The sequence below is a fragment of the Zonotrichia albicollis genome, chromosome W, assembly GCF_047830755.1.
Source record: "Zonotrichia albicollis isolate bZonAlb1 chromosome W, bZonAlb1.hap1, whole genome shotgun sequence".
NCBI lineage: Eukaryota > Metazoa > Chordata > Aves > Passeriformes > Passerellidae > Zonotrichia > Zonotrichia albicollis.
In genome coordinates, this window is record NC_133859.1 from 7,094,191 (window position 1) to 7,112,157 (window position 17,967).

The 17,967-nt window shown below is 43.8% G+C and overlaps 1 protein-coding gene across 11 annotated transcripts in view; it reads left to right on the forward strand.

Annotated features, from left to right (window-relative positions):
* The window catches only part of LOC141726923 (dymeclin-like), a 226,948-nt gene that overhangs the window by 47,136 nt on the left and 161,845 nt on the right, over nt 1-17,967 (forward strand). For 5 of the 11 annotated variants that reach the window (XR_012577872.1, XR_012577871.1, XR_012577875.1 and 2 more), the window contains one exon: nt 598-3,768. The exons of 5 other annotated variants lie outside the window; for them this stretch is intronic. The gene's annotated coding sequence lies outside the window, so the exon portion shown is untranslated. Of the gene's footprint in view, nt 1-597; nt 3,769-13,701; nt 15,344-17,967 lie in introns of those variants that run through there. One more of the 11 variants, XR_012577880.1, reaches the window with a different exon arrangement.

Below are 17,967 nucleotides of genomic sequence, written 5' to 3' on the forward strand. Positions count from 1 at the left end.
AGGTACAATGGACTACTAAAAACCCAGTTGAAAGCTTTGGGTGGGGGATCTTTCAAGAATGGGGAGCAGCATCTGGCAAAAGCCACCTGGTTAGTTAACACCCGAGATTCCACCAGCCGAGCAGGTCCTGCCCAGTCTGAGTCCCTGAATGTAATAGAAGGAGACAAAGTCCCAGTGGTACATATCAGAGGTTTGTTAGGGAAGACTGTGTGGATCAATTCTGCCTCGAATGCAGACAAACCCATTTGTGGGGTTGTCTTTGCTCAGGGACCAGGTTGCACGTGGTGGATAATGCAAAGAGATGGAACAACACGATGTGTACCTCAGTGAGATCTGATTGTGGGGTAAGAATGATATGGGGATAAGGGGTGGAATGTCCTGGGGTGTCGTTATGATTCTTGTATCCCCATTCATCTCTTCTGTGCCTTTAAGACCGGCTCTGAAGAGTGGAAGTTTTGTTTGGGTTTCTCTTATCAGGGACACAGAGACAAGCGGTACATAAGGCTGGTTTTTTTTTCACTTCTGGCTTGCTTGCTGCTTTTGCTTGCTCTCTTTTTCTGCTCTTGCTTCTGCTCTGCTTTCGCCTCTGCTTATTAGCTAAACAGTCCACATTCCTTCCTGGACTGTTTCTCCTCTCCTGTTTCTGTGACCATCTCAAACCTGCTTCGGAGTGGGACCCAGGAATACCGAAGGTTCGGCTGCAGCAGCTGGGCCAGCGCCGGAGGGACTGAGAACAGAGCAACCACCCCCCCGAAAGAGACTTTCTGATTTTGTCATCTTTCTCAAAGCGGTGTCATCGGGCATTGTTCATTTTGTGTGCTGGGGGGTGCTGGGCCAGTCAAATAAACAGGTTCTTTCCACTTCTCTCCGAGGAATTTTTTCCCGAACCGGTTGGGAGGAGGGGCCGTGTGGGTTTTGCTTTCTGGAGGGGCCCTCCTTTGCAGATTCTTTAACAAATTTGCCCTAAACCAGGACAGGTCGAACTAAGGGGGGGAATTACCTTATGATCTGTGTTTCTACTTGGGGATTCCCTTCAATTATGCTAATTTGCTAAATTTTTAAAACTGTGCTTGCTTTATGGAATGTGCGCACCTTTGGCATATTTTCAGTGTGTATTTCAGCATGTGGTGCACCTGAGGGCACCCTTCATAAAAGGTAACCTCATTTTTATGACCTAACCATGTCTAGCTCTTGATTTTAGGGGCCAAAAAAGGCAACAGCTTCAAGAGCATCAGACATCATCCTCCTTTCTGTTATGCCTAGCAGCTCGGTCATGGGAACCTGGAGCTACATTCATTCTTGTAAAATGCCTTCTGTTAGTAGTTTCCTCCTTTAGTTTATGCACCTGTGCTGCCAGGGCAGAAGTAGGTTTTCCATCTCATCTTCTCATATCTTCCCCATGCTCACACAGGAAGGACCACAGATCACCTCATGGGATGTAGTCTGTCTCCCTTGCCGGGGGACACCTGCTTCTGAGAACAGGGGATCTGGTCTGTACTGACAAAATTTGGAAAAGACCCTCCTTATGCTCCTTTCTGACTTTCTGATATCTCTCTTCAATCCTCTCTTCCAATTTCCACATATGCTCGGTCAAGTCTCTTTCTACTGCCAAGACTTGGGCTTGTGTCAGGGTGTGGACAGGGTCTTCATGTGTCTGGAGCCTTCTTGTCATAGCGCCACTGTCTTGTTTCCCTCATTTCACTGCAATGTCACTAGGAATTGGGTGTAGACTTGGGTCCTGAGCAATGCGAATTTGAGCCACATCAGTTTTGTACATTTTACAAGGTCTGGACTCTTAGTGCTGTAGATGACATTTAAGAAAACAATCTCTATCACAGCCAGTTCTTGCAGGCATTAGGTTCCTTGCTCCATAGTCTTCCAAGGGCCTTGCTGCAGCTGGAGATCTTCTTGCCAAAGTTATCTCTCCTTCACACTTGCTAAGAGTTGTGTCTGGAGACTGAGAGCTTCTGGCCTCACAATCCCCTGGTCACTAACTACATCACTCAACAAAGACCCCAAGTGCCTCACTTCAGTACCATCCAGAATTTTACCATTACCTGCATTGTCCCAGACTTGAATCATCCAGCTCAATATAGACTTGTGGGTTTGTGGGGTGAGGTCTTTGCTCAGATTGTGGAGGCTTTCTAAGGATAAAGATTCAGTGATTATTTCTGATTCTGATTCCTCTGCTGGCTGTGAGGGTCCTGCCTCCCCATTGTCATCCATTGGGTGAATGGATTTGGTCTTGTATTTTCTCCTCTGGGCAGGGGCAACTGCTATTAGTTTAGGCTGCCCTTCTGGATTTATGCTAGCCTGTGACCATGGTGTCTGTAGATTTGTTGTCCCTCCCCTCTGGCTGTAGCTACTGCTGTACAGTAATGAGCAGCATGCTATAAGCATTAGCAGGGCCCAGAACAGTGCAATGAGCTCCCCCACTTTGGAGTTGCCACTGCAATTTTCTTTCAGATATTCTGCTACCTCATCTGGGTTATGAATTTGTTCAGAGGGAAACTTCCAAATTACTGGGGCAGAGTGTTTCTTCAGACCCTGTCCTATATCCTCCCACATCCCATGCCACTCAGGATTTTCCACCAGTGGGGCAGATCTCTGGGCAACCTCCCTGGAAATCTCAGCCCTGATTCTAAATGTGTTGTAGGCCATATGGAGGAGACATAGCAGAATAAGCAACAAACATATTGTTTCTTTAACATTCAGAGGGAAATGAACATTCTCAAAAGGTGATGTGTCAGACCTGAAGGGGGAGAAGGAGATGAAAGCCTGGGAAAAATAATTCCCTACTGTTCCCCCAACAGGTTGGGTGTGATTATTGATAAACATCCAGAAGTAGCAGCTGAGACCAGGACAGACACAGCAATGGATACACATCCCAGATAATCCTCATTGCCTTTGATGTTATCTCTACACAAGATGATATTGCAGTGTTTCAACAAAGCAATCTTGGTTTGTGCCCCTGGTCCAAAAAAGAGCCAAATCACAGGCAAATTGTACCATATATATGGAGAAGTATATAAGCTTAGGTGCCACACCCCTATAATTAGACCGAGCAGCACAGTGCCAGTGAGTTCTGTACCCAATAGACAAATGTGTCACTCATATTTTCTGAAAACTCTCTTTGCCCAGGATTCTTCTCCTGGGAAGCTGAGAAGCCTCAGAGAAAAAGGAAAACAATATTATCTCATTTGCTTCTCCTGTGTTTTACTACTTTGGAATGTGGTTGGAGATTGTTTATCCAACATGTGAATTGTTTTTACTTATTGGCCAATGATGAAAAGAGTCCGAGTTTCCAATGATGGAAAGAGTCACGAGTTTTTAATTAGGATCTTTTAGCCTTCTGTCTGTATCCTTTCTCTATTCTTTAGTATAGTTTTAGTATAGTATTCTTTAATATAATATAGATCATAAAATAATAAATTAGCCTTCTAAGAACATGGAGTCAGATTCATTCCTTCCAACGATGGGGGTCTCTGAAAATACCACAACAACTGTTTCAGGCGAAATTGTTATTTTTTTACTTTCTCTCTCATGCCCCTTTTAGTTGGGTGCCAAAATTGTCATGGTTTAAGACAATATAAGGGGGACACTAAGATGAGTTACCTCTCCTTACTTTTAACCAATCCCGTTCCAACAATATGGAAAAACAAGTGTGAGCAGATATAAGTGAAAAAATAAGTTTACCAAAAAAAAACCCTCAAAGCAGCCACAGGCAAAAAATATCAGTAGTAGTCACTAGTTACAAAGTTGCTGAAATTTTGCAGACTCCCCTGGAACAAAGAGAAACTTAAAATGGCAGAGTGTCCCCCCCCCCCCCTGCCCAGGTAGGCAGCCTCTGCAGTCGCCTGCATGGCTCAAAAAACAAAGGGAATAAAATAGCTGAAATAAACAGGGCCAGGAGACTTCTTCTCCTTTCTAATGCCTTTATTAAAAGTGATCAGCTCAGGATTGGGCAGCTCAGCGGGGCTGCACTCACCCGTCGTCTCTCCCAGGGCGACTCAGAGGAGGAGGATATGTGCAGCTTTGTCCACCAGGGGCAGAGCTGGGAGATCCGGTCCTCGTGGGGGCCTTTAGGGCGTGGTGATCCCATCCGATGTTGATTTGGTCTCAGTCTCGCCTCCTCCCAGACCTGGCCCGGGGGCTCTCGAACAAAGGGTGAGGAACAACGAAGGTTTTTCAGCATCTCTGCAGGCCCAGCACTCCGCTCCTCACATCCAGACATCACTCCAGTTTCTCAACTCTTAGGTGGCTCATTGTTTTTGGGGTTTTCTCCGTGCATTTGGAAGAGGGGTCTCACACAGCATGCTGGTCCTGGAGTCACTTTGCATAGCCCCCCCCACTCTCTCAGGTCTCTTCACCATTCTGGGGAAAACTACAACTTAGCCTCGGGCAAGGCTCTGCTAATACAAAAGCAGCAATTAGTCACAACGACCCGTGATTACAATAAAAAAACACACAGAACTTCGGCAGAGACAGTGATCTGGCTGCCTTTTTGTAACCTTTTCTCACAAAAAAAATCAACAAAATTTTTGTTCATAACAATAGTGACAGGCGTCCCCTCACCCCTCTTATATCTCTGGTGGTGGCAAGTCATTCAGCAAATGCAGCTGGCTCACTGGCAGCTGGTACTTGGTCAAGGGCTAGAACTCATGGAGGGTCTTAGCCTTCCTCTTGTCAGGAGACAGCAAGGGAAAGCAAGGAAACTGGGCTGGAGCAACTGCCTTCTCGCTTCATCCGGGCACTGCTGATGGGCTGAGGACTGCACAGAGTGAGGCTGCTCCACTCCTCTCAGTGCAATGCTGTGGCTACAGTTAGGTACTCATGAAATTCATCTTGAGGCAGCCCAAGATGCAAGAGAAAAACAAAAGGAAAAAAAAAAAAAAGCAAAGCCTTTGCCTTGAGCAAAAACCATGAGGCAAAAGAGGTCTGCTTGGGCAAATCTGACTCTTTAAAGGAACCCCAGCAAATCCCCATTGCTTGTCGTTCTGTTTCTGGTTGTGGTTCCAGGTCTTTAAAGAGACAGTAAAATATGTGGGCACATAGATACGGAATACAATAACATTTTGGATTACCCAGGATACTCTAACATGTGGAAGATTTAGAAAAACAGTCCTCAGAAAATTTCTGCGCTGGTTGATGAATGAAATAGATGATGGACTATAATATTTTCCATTTTCATGATTTTGACACAGTTTCGCTTCTGTAGAAATGTTTTAATCAAGGAATCATAATAAATGTGAGTACAGAATATAAATCCCAGACAAAATTACAGCTTTCATTGCAGTATAGGGTTAAATGTAAACAACTGGGATATTACAGATATCTTTAATTCAATGCATAAATCAGAGAAACATCTTGAATGTTTACAACAACTACACCATGAAGTGAGAATGAGGAAGAGATGTACTTTGTCAGCTGATGGCTGCCTCCACTACATTACCATACTTATTTTGTCACAACCTTTGTTACAAGTTGCAAAGCTTCTCTCCAGTTGATTTACAGGCTTTTTGTTCCTGCTTAAGATCATTAGTGATGTAGCTGGCTTTTTCCTGGCCAAGCAGGGGATTTCTCATGTAAATCAGTGTTGCTGCTGAGAACTCTGCTGTAAGGATTTAGAGGGCAGCTGGTTTAGGTCACCATGTCTTTCCTGTAGCTGGGGTTGTGGTTGTGCAGAATCAGATGAATGAGTTCAATCTTGAATCCATGGGGATTTAGTCTAGGTTTATGATTCCTAAGGTTGTAACTTTTAAGCCACAATCTTTTGAGCTTACAAACAAAGACTGATTTTTCTTGACTGTGTTCTCATGTTGAATCCTTACTCTATCAAGCCCTACTACACTCTCTTCTACACAGTTTTTCTCCTTGCAACTGGAGTTGAATCTGGCCAGACATCAGGGACAATAAAAGGAGTTTTTTCATATATATTAATGGAAATAGGCATTGTAAAAATAACATCATCCCGTTCCAGGAGGAGGATGGTCACCTCACAAACAGGGACATGGATAAGGCATAGGTGTCAAATGTTTTATTTACCTCCATCTTCAACACTGATGATGGATCAAGGGGATCTCAGAATCCTGAGCTGGAGGACCATGACTGCAAGAATGATCAGCTCCCACTCAACCCTGAAACTGTGCAGGATCTGCTGCTCCAGCTGGATCCCTACAAATCTATGGGGCCTGATGGGATTAATCCAAGAATCCTCAAAGAGATGGCTGATATCATTGTGAAACCCCTCTCAATGATTTTTCAATGGTCTTGGGAATCTGGAGAGGTCCCAGCTGACTGGAAAATGGTGGACATTGTCCTGATTTTCAAGAAAGGCAAGAAGAAGTACCCCAGAAATTACAGGCCTGTAAGTCTCACTTCAGTGCCTGATAAAGTTATGGAGAAGATTATACTAGGAGGTATTGAAAAACACCTGAAAGACAATGCAGTCATCAGTCACAGCCAGCACCGCTTCATGAGAGAGAAGCCCCGCTAAAAACCTGATTTTCTTCTATGACAAGGTTACCCACCTAGTTGATTGAGAGAAGTCAGTTGATGTAATCTTTTTGGATTTCAGTAATGCTTTTGATACTGCCTCTTACAGTATCCTTCTGTGTTGGGAGTTTGGCTGGCTAAGGACTGGAAAAGTACAAAACCGTGGCTAATTCCAAGTCCTGCACCTGCATAGATAGCAGTGTCCTTGGGCCTAGCTGTAGTAGGATAATAAACAGTGAAAGAGACATGAGAAAAGAGAGATGTAACCCCTAAGGAATGAGGAAGAGGTCATGATATAGTTTAACCAATAGATTGCTTGGCTTATAGAATATTCATAAGCTTATCATTTGCTGTATAAGTGTTTGATACTTTCTTCAATAAACTGGACCGGGTTGAACCTGTGATGAACCAAATGGTGTCCTGGTCCCCTTTCTTCGACACTTCTGGACAAAATGTCCAGCATATATCTGGATAAACAGATCATGCACTGGGTGAGCAACTGGCTCACGGGTTGGACACAAAGAGATATATTGAATGGGGTAACATCAGACTGGCAACCTGTCACTGGTGGCATTCCACAGGACTCCATCTTAGGCCCTGTGCTCTTCAACATCTTCATAAATGACTTGGACTGGAAGGGATACTGAGCAAGTTTGCGGACAGTACAAAACTGGGAGAGCTGTTGACTCCCTTGAAGTTGGAGAGGCCCTGCACAGAGACCTTGACAAGTTAGAGGACTGGGCAATCACCAAGTATATGAAGTTCAACAAGGGCAAGTGCTGTATTCTGCACCTGGGATGGGGCAACCCTGGATATATGTACAGACTGGAGAATGAAATACTTGAAAACAGTGCCACGGAAAGGGACCTGAGGGTCCTGGTTGATGTGATGCCAAAATGGTTTTTGCTTTTATATTTTCTTCATATATATTTGTAGCTCTGTAGATTATTTGTCTTGGTTTGAAAAGACAGGTGTCTGCTAAGGAAGGCAGGAGCCTCCCCTGAAATGGAAAATGTAAACCCTCTCCCTTCAAATTGTTACAGTTTTTGAAATTAAGAGGCTCTCAGGCAAAGATATGGGAGCAGCAATAACAGTTCTTTATCAGGGAAGAAAATAAAAAACCAAAATAAACAAGGCAGTAATACAAAACAACACTGACAGAGTCAGAATATGACCTGACACCCTGTTGGTCAGGGTGTTGGTAGCAGTCCAATTGAAATGGTGACTGCAGTCCTCCTGGAGTGACAGATGTGGTTCTGTTGGAGCAGTGATCCTGTAGAAGGGTGTAGTCTTCCTCTGAAGATTCAGTGGTGGTGTAGATGGCCTGGTCTTCCTCTGGGAATCCAGTGGAAAAGGCTTGCTGTGGTCTTCCAGATCTCTGGTTATATCCAGTTAGGAATGCTTGGCTCCTCCCTCTGGGTAGAGCTTCTCACAATGGGATGATGTAGTTTTATCACTCATGCAGTGAGACTCAATGGCCCATTAACAGAAGATATCTCTCTGGAGAGAGTATTGGTTGTGGAAGAGATAAAGAAAACTGCCCAATTAACAGAAGATAACTGCCCCACTTCTAACAGATAGGAATAGAATACACATCCCCATTTCCAACCTAACACACTATTTTTTGTATAGTTATATAGTTCCTAGCAAACTCCAGTATTTTCCTACCCTATTAGACCAAAAGACAAAACACATTCCAAAGACCCAGTCCTAATCTTGCTTCTTCTGGGAACCAAGGACGAACTACCCTCCCAAGACACTTTCTCATAAACAATGTAAAGCTAATAGCAAGAAGGGGGGGTCTACACAAGAGGTTGAACTAAGAGGGGGAATTACTTCTTTAACTGTGCTTCTAATTGGGGATTCTTGTAAATTATACTAATTTGATAAACTAATAAAAATATACTTGGTCTATGTCACGGGGGCATTTTTCCATACTTGCACCTGGAGGCCTCCAATTAAAGACCATCTTTTCTATTACTTCCTATATTAATATTGTCTCAAATGTGGGATGTTTTGTTTCTAGATTTTTAAGGCATCAGATGGCAAGTTGAATATGAGTCAGCAGTACCCTGGCAGCCAGGAGGGTCAACTGTGTCTTGGGGTGCATCAGGCAAAGCATTGCCAGCTGGTTGAGGGAGGGGACTGTTCCACTCTACTTTGCACTGTGTTGCCTCACTATGAATATTGTGTGCAGTTTTGGTTACCACAATATAAGAAAGATATAAAGCTATAATAGAGCATCCAAGGGAGGACAACAAAGATGGTGAAGGACCTTGAAGGGAATCCGTATGAGGAGCAGCTGAAGTCACTTGCCCTGTTCACCCCCCATCTACCACCAGAACTGCTTTGTAAGTTCCCACCTTCCTGGGTTTTTGTTCCAAGGGGAAGGTTGAACCAAAAGGGGCTTCTCTTTGTCCTCTGGGCCATGCAAGCTGCTACACTGGCTGTCATCTTGGGAGGAGTGGGTTTCTCCAACATCTTGTTCTCTTTGTTTCCAGGGGAGCCACGTGACTCAGCACCTTTGTATCTTGTAGTTATTTCTATTATCTTGGTTATTGCTGGTTTTTTTTTTTTTTATTTTTAGTAAACTGGTACTTTTTTCACTTATGTCTTCTCATATTTGTCTCTCCTGATAGGTGAAAGGGGAGTGATTAAAACTAAGGGAGAGGTAACTCATTTTGGAGTCTCCACCCTGTATAATTGTCTTAATCTAAGGCAAGTCCCTTCCTAGCTGTCCCAGTTTAGGGCAAATTTGGGAGAAAACCTCCAAAGGGGGCCCCTCTAGAACGCAAACCCACACGGCCCCTCCCCCCAACCAGTTCGGGGAGGATTCCTCAGAGATAACTGGAAATAACCTGTTTATTTAACAGGCAAAGCACCCCCCAGCACACAAAATTAACAATACTAGATGACAACACTCTTTCACCGCTCTGAAAAAGATGACAAATTCAGAAAGTCTCTCCTGGGAGTTGTCGCTCTGTTATCGGTCCCTCCGGTGCTGGGAATGGCAGCTGCAGGCCACAAAGTGCAAACTCTCGATGTTTCCCAGGTCCCAGTCCAGAGCAGGTTTGAGTGGTTCCAAGAAAAGGGAAAGAAAAACAGCCCAGGGAAAATTCGGACTTCCTGGCTAAACTAACAAGCAGAAGCAAAAGCAAAAGTAAAGCAGGAGCAAGAGCAAAGTGAAAGCAAGCACCAAAAAAAAAAGCAAAAGCAGCCCTATGTACTGCTCCTCTCTGTCCCATTGACTGTGTGGGAGTGAGCAGGCTGATAACAAAACAAAATAAAACTTTGCACTTCAGAGACAGTCTTGAAGGCACAGAACATAATATCCAGCATAAACAGAACAGATGACTGGGGATACAAGTATCATAACGTCACCCTAGGACACTAGCTTAGATCCTGAAGAGCAGGGAGGTCAGTGCTAGACTTCATAGGTGGTGACCAACTCTACCAACAAGCATAGGGTGGGACTGAGTCAGTAAAGACAGATGGTGATATTTCCAGCTCATTTCCCAGGGTGAGGGAAGAAAAATCTAACCCTGGGCATGACAATTCCTATGAAAAAAAATGATAAAAGAGTAATATGTAAATATTACTGGGTCAGAATTTTGACATTGCCTAGATAGGGTTCCTGAGGTGAGTCCCTCCTGCAGCAAGGCAGAGTGCTTGCTCTGGTGCCTTAATGAAATACAAGAACGTGTTTCATGGTCTTTAGGTATTTCCTTCATTGCCACACTTGCATCCAACACCCTGTGCTTGTTTTGCATTGCTGATTACATGGCACACATCATGGGAAGAGTTTTATTTGATCAATGGCTGAGGTTTTGATGGGAGTAGAGGGGGTGAGGCAACAGTGAGAGTTTTATCGGGGGTTTGTTTCAGAACAATTGAATGGTGTATTAGCCTAGGTGAAGCAATTTTCTGTGATGTTATCTGGAGCACAAAACATTTCCACAGTAAACAACATTCCTCCTATTTTAGGTTAGTCTGCTATTAAAAGCTCTGACTTAAACAATAACACTTACTGCTCAAAATATATAATATATACTTGTCGCTAAGATTTGCCTAGAGTAGATTCACCATGTCTTTGAGTAGCTATACATATTAGTATACATTCATTATTTAACAAGATTATTTTTGTAGGTGTAGAAGAAGGGATTACAGGTGACTTCACCCCTGATAAATCACAATTGTACTAATTACCAAAGAAGAAGAACAGCCTTGCCCTTAATGGGTCACAGCTTGACTAATAAAGATAAGTGTGATAAAAGGGGTTGGTTGGTGCGGCATGGAGTGCCTTGAGGAAGAAGATCTTGAGGTACAGGAGCTCTGAGAAAGAAGGAACAATCCAGATAGACACAAAGAAGAATGAAACAAGGAAAAGAGTTGCTGGTGCAAAAGATCTGCTATGAGGTCAGTATGAGTCTGATAGATACTGCTGTTGGAGCCTGCAGTCATAGTCGAGCTAGTTAAAAGCATGCGGTCAGAGGCAGCAAGGAAATACTTGCAGTCATATGCCATCAGGAAATAGCCAGTAGTTAGAATCTGTCAGAGAAGCCAACAGTAGGAGCTTGCTGTAGTCAGAGTCAGGATGGCTAAGCTGTAAAATAGAATAAACTGGGATCCTTTTCATGTTGTTAAATGAGAGTCTGTGTCTTGGCTCATTTCTACCCCTAAGGAGAGGTCTGCTGCAACAATTTTCTCCAAACCTTTCATGTGCTTCTGTCCTGTTTCCAGACAGGACGACGTTACATTTTTGCAGTAGCCAGTAGGGAACATGGCTATGACCCAGAGGTTATTCTATACCACCTCCCACCTCACCTCATTGCTGGGGGAGAGGAGAAGGGACTCTCTGCTGAGGAAGAGGGATTCCTTATGGTTGAGCAAGCATGGTAGAAAGAGTGGTAGGGTAACATTGGTCCCAAGCCAGAGGGAGGGGTTCAGTTGACATGAGACTGCAGTTGGATATTTTCTGGGGGGGGAGGCGAGGGTTCCAAAGTGGAAGTGAGCAATAATGTTTCTTTTTCTTGTACCCTCTCTCATTAGTATTGTTGATGTTTCCAGTAAATTGTTCTTATCTCAACTTGTGATCTTCACCTTTTGTGCCTCTGATTCTCCTCTCCAGCCTACTGAAGGGGGAGGGAGTGAGCAGCAGTGTGGTTTGGAGTTTCAGTGGGAACACTAAATTAGGGGGTAGCATTTCTAAAGCACAACAGCTTCATATGCCTTTTTAAGAATTTTCTGGTTAGGTTTTCTTCATTGTTAAAGTTTAATATATCAATTAGATTAAAAGTGTGCAATAATTAGCAGATAATTGTCTCTGACGTGACAACTGGAATATTGGTTGGTATTTATAGTATTGTCTTTGTTTTTAAAAAAGATTAATGAAGGGAATACAGATCTGTAACTGTTATCTAGAAGTTGGAACAGAATTTGTTGCCCAGACACACAAGTTCTTTCTCTGCTGTCTTCACCTATCAGGTTTCTCTTGTACAACACTTTGCCTTTTTCATGCCTGCTTCGCTCTGCTTTAGACTCCTTCACTTTGTTGCAAATAATCAAATTGTATGGGAGAAATTACTTTGATCTTTGCCAAGTCCAAACCATCACAAGCCATTTTTGTTTTGTGTGAAACGTGTATTTTATGATTGGCTTTTCACAAATAATAAAATGAATTTTATATGTGTTATGTTAGAAAGTTATGCTGTATTAATTTTCTTAAGTAGTGTGTTAAATATAGTTTCAGGTTATAACAATATGTTAAAATAGAAACTATGCTGTGTAAGATACTTTTTTTAAAGAAAGGACTCGCAGCGAGACAGCAACCACAGGACACCTAAATCTTTCAGAGAAAAAGAATTTATTGCTCTCTTATCAGAAGACACTGACTTCTTCCTGCCTCGCTCAGCCATATAGACGCTTTTAGGATTAAGAGGAAGAAGCTGACAATGGCCAGACAGTATCCTGTGCTTGAATGGAATTTATGCATCATGTATGAGATGTATGAATGTGCAACAGGTTATTGTTTTTAAGGGTTAATCCTCTGTTAACATATGTCCTTTTCCGGGCTTGTGCTGCCCAGAAAAAGGTACCCTGGCGTCTGTAACTCTTTTTTTCTGTTGTCTCATATTGTCCTAATCCAAATTGTCCAAATTTTTATTACTCTAATTATATTACTATTTTTATAACCATTTTATTACTATTAAACTTTAAACATTTTAAAAACAAGTGATTGGTGTTTTTCACAATTTGTGTAAGGGTTTCTCCATTGACCAGATGATGCTGGGGCTCTGAAGGCACCATGAGCTTCCTCTGGAGGGACTGAGCATCTCAACATTTTGCAGATCATAGCATCATTTAGGTCAGAAAAGACCTCGAAAATCATCAAGTCAAATGCTTACCCCAGCACTGCCAAGCCCACAACTAAACCATGCCTCTAATTGCCATATCACGTCTTTTAAAAATCTCCAGGGATGGTTATCTGCTTCAGATCTGCTGGTTGACTGCATAACTGATCTTCTCCTGCCTTTGCTTGCTTGCTAAACTTAATATATTATTTTTTCTGCCTGTGGCAGAGTGATCCACACAGTGACCATATAGATTTAGGATAAGTTAAGCTTTTGCCCAGTTTGAGACCTTCAAATAGTTGATTTCCCACCCCCCCCACCCCGATTTGCACAATACTTAAAAGTGAGATGTTCCCAACTGATTTATTAATGCAAATTTATTTATGTTATAGATGAGTAATGAGATGGTTGGCTCTCACAGTTAAGGGCTGAACATTATATGTATGTTAAGAGAAGTTTTGTAAATGTACAGTTATGTTACTGTAATATGTCCTCCTCCCTGCATTGTTATCACAGGATGGCCTTGGTAGTCAGGGCATTTGGGAGGGTTGACTTGTTACTGTAGTAACACCTGACCTCCAATCAAGGTGTAAGAAAGTGATCTCCACCACTAGACAGCAAGGAAGGAGTCGACTGACAGGACTCTAGAAGGGGCTAGAGATATAAAAGGGAGAGCATCCATTTTGAAGAGGAGCCCGTGGCTGGTAGCCATGGGGGTTCTCAGTGCTATAATTTTTCCTTATTTAGTCCTTTTTTTGCAGTTTTTGTTAAAGTTTAATACAATTTTAAAAAGTGATTAGTCATTTCTCACACTGGGAGCTCATCCCAGATAAAAACATCGTCTCTGTGACTGTAGGAGATTTCGAAGGAGAAGCATGCCCTGCCACAAATTCGGCAGGTCTGTCGAGCTCTCCTGCAACCATCGGTGATTGCAGGTCAGCATCGGGGACAATAGAGGACTAAATGAAGAAAAAGCAGACGAAAATTGTGAGTATTTGCATGTGTGTGAGAATGCGAGAGTGTGATTGGAGTGTATGTGAGAGCCACCGGACTTGGGGGGCTCGGGAACACCTGGAGGGTGCCAGGTTGAGAGCCACAGGGCTTGGGGGGCCCGAGAACATCTAGGGGTGCCAGGTTGAGAGCCACAGGACTTGGGCGGGGGATGTTTGACCGCTCTTGTGGGAGTGACAGGGTCTCTGAGATCTTGCGCAGGAACCCGCTTGGGTGACAGCTGGCAGGAACCCAAAACAGTAGCTCTCAGTGCCTGCTGGCCCAGCGGGAGCGGTGGCAGCGGCGGATGCAGTTTGTGCACAGTGCGGCTAAACCCAGCACTATAATCTCCAGCTCTGCAAATTCGGCTGGGAGTGGGGTGGCAGCTTGGAAGCACAGGCACGGTTGCATGCGGCGCAGCTGGTGATGGGTGCCTCATGGCAAATCCCTGGCGCTGGGCTGGCCACGGTGTCTCAGGGGTGTCAGGAGCGGTGGCGCCCGGCGGACTGACCCGGGATTGCCGGACTGCGGAGACTTCTCTGCAGTAATCCGCCAGCATAAAAGCCGCGGGGCAGTGGGAGCTCACGGAGGCGGGGGGAGCTTTCAGCAGTTGCCCTAGCACGCAGAAAGGCATTGGGGTATGAGACCCAAGTCGTGAAAGAGTAGAAGGGCCAACCCAATCACACGGAAGTTCCTAGAGTGCAGGTGGGGTTTTTATTTGTTCCAGCCTTCCAGGGTAAAAGTAAGGAGGTTTTTTTTCCGCCTTTCTCTATCCCTTTCTCTGTTTTTCTACTTTCTCTTTCTTTCTAACCTATTGGAGAGGCAGGCTCTGTCGGGAGGGCCTGTGGTTGGAAAGGCGGGGTCTGTCAGGAGAGGACCTGTGATCAGCTGATCAGGATGGGACTATGGGCAAGTAGGGAATACCCAAAGGGATAAGTAGAAATTGAGGAGGTACCGATAGGTATCTCCCCAGATAGCCCACTAGGAAGGAAACTAGCCCAGTGGAAATATGACCCCAATACTAGAGATAAAGATGAACACAAAATGATTCAGTACTGCATGGTAGAATGAACCAGAAGGGAAATTAGGAGCAACCATGTATACTGGCCGAGGTATGGGTCAGATGAAGGGTGGGTATGTTGGGCTTTAAACATTTATGTAAAGACTAAGAAGCCATTTAATCAAGAAGAGAGTGACTATGCTGCCTGTTGGGAAGCAGAAAGTCCACCTTCAGGGGTGGGTGAGTTTAAAATAACAGAGTAAAGAATGGGACCAGTTAGACTATTAGCCTCCTCCTTCACTGGCACTGACCACACCTCCCTTGCTCTCTGGTGGGCCTAGTCAAAATACTAATAACAGAATGACACAGGGGGAGGAGAACAAATTCAGGAATAGGAACTGTTTTGCGGAGAAAAGAAAACCCCACAACTTTGTAAAAGTTGTAAAGCTTGGTATGTTTATTACAGAGCTGGACGCATGCGGAGATGGCTCTTCTCAAAAAAGGCATGCGTACCTCTGAGAACTTTAGATCTCCTTTTATCTCCCCTTCCAAATACATATGCATACAGTTTCACAATAGGTTCATACATATTCATTATGTGTGACATTTATCACCAGTTCCTCTTTATCAAAAAGAATTCCGAGGCCAGGGCAGACTGGCCTTGTAACAGTTTCTGGTTTGTTTTTTTTTCTGTCTCCTCACTATCTCTGTCCTGCAGTGTTCCCTTCAGCTTTGGCCTTACAGACTTTTCACCTCTCCTAGACACTTCACCTAATTCAAAATGGATCTTTACTTGGGGGGGATTTTCACTCTGTCTCAGAACCAAGCAATAGGCTTGTACCCTCTGACAGAAGTACCACTGGGTGGAGTGCATGGGGGAAATGGGTTTGTAACTGTACCACTCAATTCCTCTGATGTGAGGATGTTCAAGAAAGAATTAAAAGGATTACTAGAAGAACCCATCAGGTTAGCAGAACAGTTAGACCAATTTTTAGGCCCAAATATTTATACATGGGAAGAAATGCAATCAGCAATGGCCATATTATTTACACCAGAGGAAAGACAGATGATCTGGGCAGCTGGGATGCGGATATGGGAATGGGAACACATGCAAGGGCCTCCTGGGGATCTGAAAATGCCCACAGTATGCCCTAATTGGGACCACAACAACCCCAGGGTGTAGGTGACGGGGGTCACGCACGGTAGGGATGGACGGAGACGAGATCTCTTTGAAGCCAAGTCGTGAAACTATCGGTTTATTACAAAGGGCGTGGGTGAAGGGCCCTGTTGCGAGCTGCCAGCTGCAGCCCGAAGCAGGGCCCAGAGAGGAGAGGCTTAAAGTGTAAGAGAGTTAAAGACAAAAGTTTAAGAGCAGAGAGCATGTAGAAAGGAGGAGGTGAAGGAGTGCAGAGGGAAGACAAAGAGACAAAGAAAGAAAAGGGCGCGATAGGGAGACGAGAGATAAGAGAGCGCAGAGAGCGAGCGAAAAGAGAGCAAAAAGAGAGAGCAAAAAAGAGAGCGAATCTCCCGTTACAACACAATAAATCGTCTTCAGTGTTGAATATGCAGATTCTCATTAACCAATCTACTACAGCATGCATATCTTATAACATTTCCACACAACCTACAAGAATCACTAAATTACCATACTATGTTTATGTGTTAAACTATAAATCTTATTCTTTGGGCCTTATCTGCCAAGCTGCAAGGCCTGCTCTGAATCTTAGGCCTGCCTGATTGCAGAGGGAATTGTTTCCTCCAGAGGGGATTACATTCAACTGGTCACAACTAAGGTATCTCAAAGGTTGCTTTCATTTCAATCTCCTTTATAGTTTCTATATTCTCAAAATCTTTTGCCAGGCAGTCATATTTAAAAGTCTTTCTTGTTTCATCCTCCCCAACACCGGGGGAAGGCAAAACATGGAGGAGTAGAGAACATTAATTATAAGGGGTAATTAAGAAGTGGCCCCACTAAGCCAAAATGCTCATAGAGCATTTGATGAACAGCAAAAGAGGGAAGAAACCCCAACAGAGGGGCTAGAAAGGCTGAGGAAAAATATGAAGCAATATTCATATATCAACCCTGAAACAGCAGCTGGACAGATCTTTCTAAAAACGTATTTTGTCACCCATGCGTGTCTAGATATGTGGAGGAAACCAGAGAAATTAGATAGTTGACAAGAAAGGGGATTGGAGGATCTCTTAAGAGAAGGTCAGAATGTATACATCAGGAGGGATGAAGAGAAGGCAAAGGCCAGAGTAATGCTAACTGCCATTAGAGAAGGACAAATTTGTTTTTATTGTAAGGAAAATGGACACTTCAAGAGAAATTGCCTTCAAAGGGAAAGGGATCTGAAGGTTTTTAAGAATGAGCAAAGAGGGGAGGTAGAAGACTAGAGATGTCAAGGACTCTATCTCCTGGGGACAGAATATCATCAGGAGCCCTTAATAAAATAAGTCCCCAAGAAGAAGAATTTAAATTTGTGGTGAGCATGGGAATTAAAAACAAAGAACTTGCATTTATAGAATTGAAAGGGGATATGAGAAGAGTCAAAATACCTTGCAAGTAGTGGGTACAAAAAGGAGAGGGGTTTAAAGCATTAATTCATAATGGTAACCCTAGAGATTAAGTACTGATCAAATAATAGAAAGACAAGCTTCCAACCCCTCAGTGGGGAGGTCCCTTCCACGTACTGCTAACCACTGAATTGGCTATGCCACTCTCAAGCAGAGACAGAGAGATAACCAAAGAAGCCCCAAGAAGAAAAAAAAAAACACAGAGTCAAGCTTCCACCAGCCAGCTTGAAGACTTTTAAGTAATACTTTGGACAGGGAGTTTGAACCATATCTGTTACTGATGTAATTGTCCTGCTTTAATAGATGGAGATTGCAAGCATCTGTTGAGGGGAGGTAGACAGAGAACCTTAAGAAGTGCTAGGGTGGTTTGCTTAGGAAGACAAGAAATAGAGGGCAAGACCGGGTTGGCCCGTGTTTGCCACCGAGAAGATTCCGTAGCCCTGCAGCAGGCAGCAATCCCATGGGCATGGTAAGGTGGGGGCAAAAAGTTCATACCAGACCTCTATCATTCCTCGTCTGTCTTTTCCCTTCAACACCCAATACAGGTGTAATTAA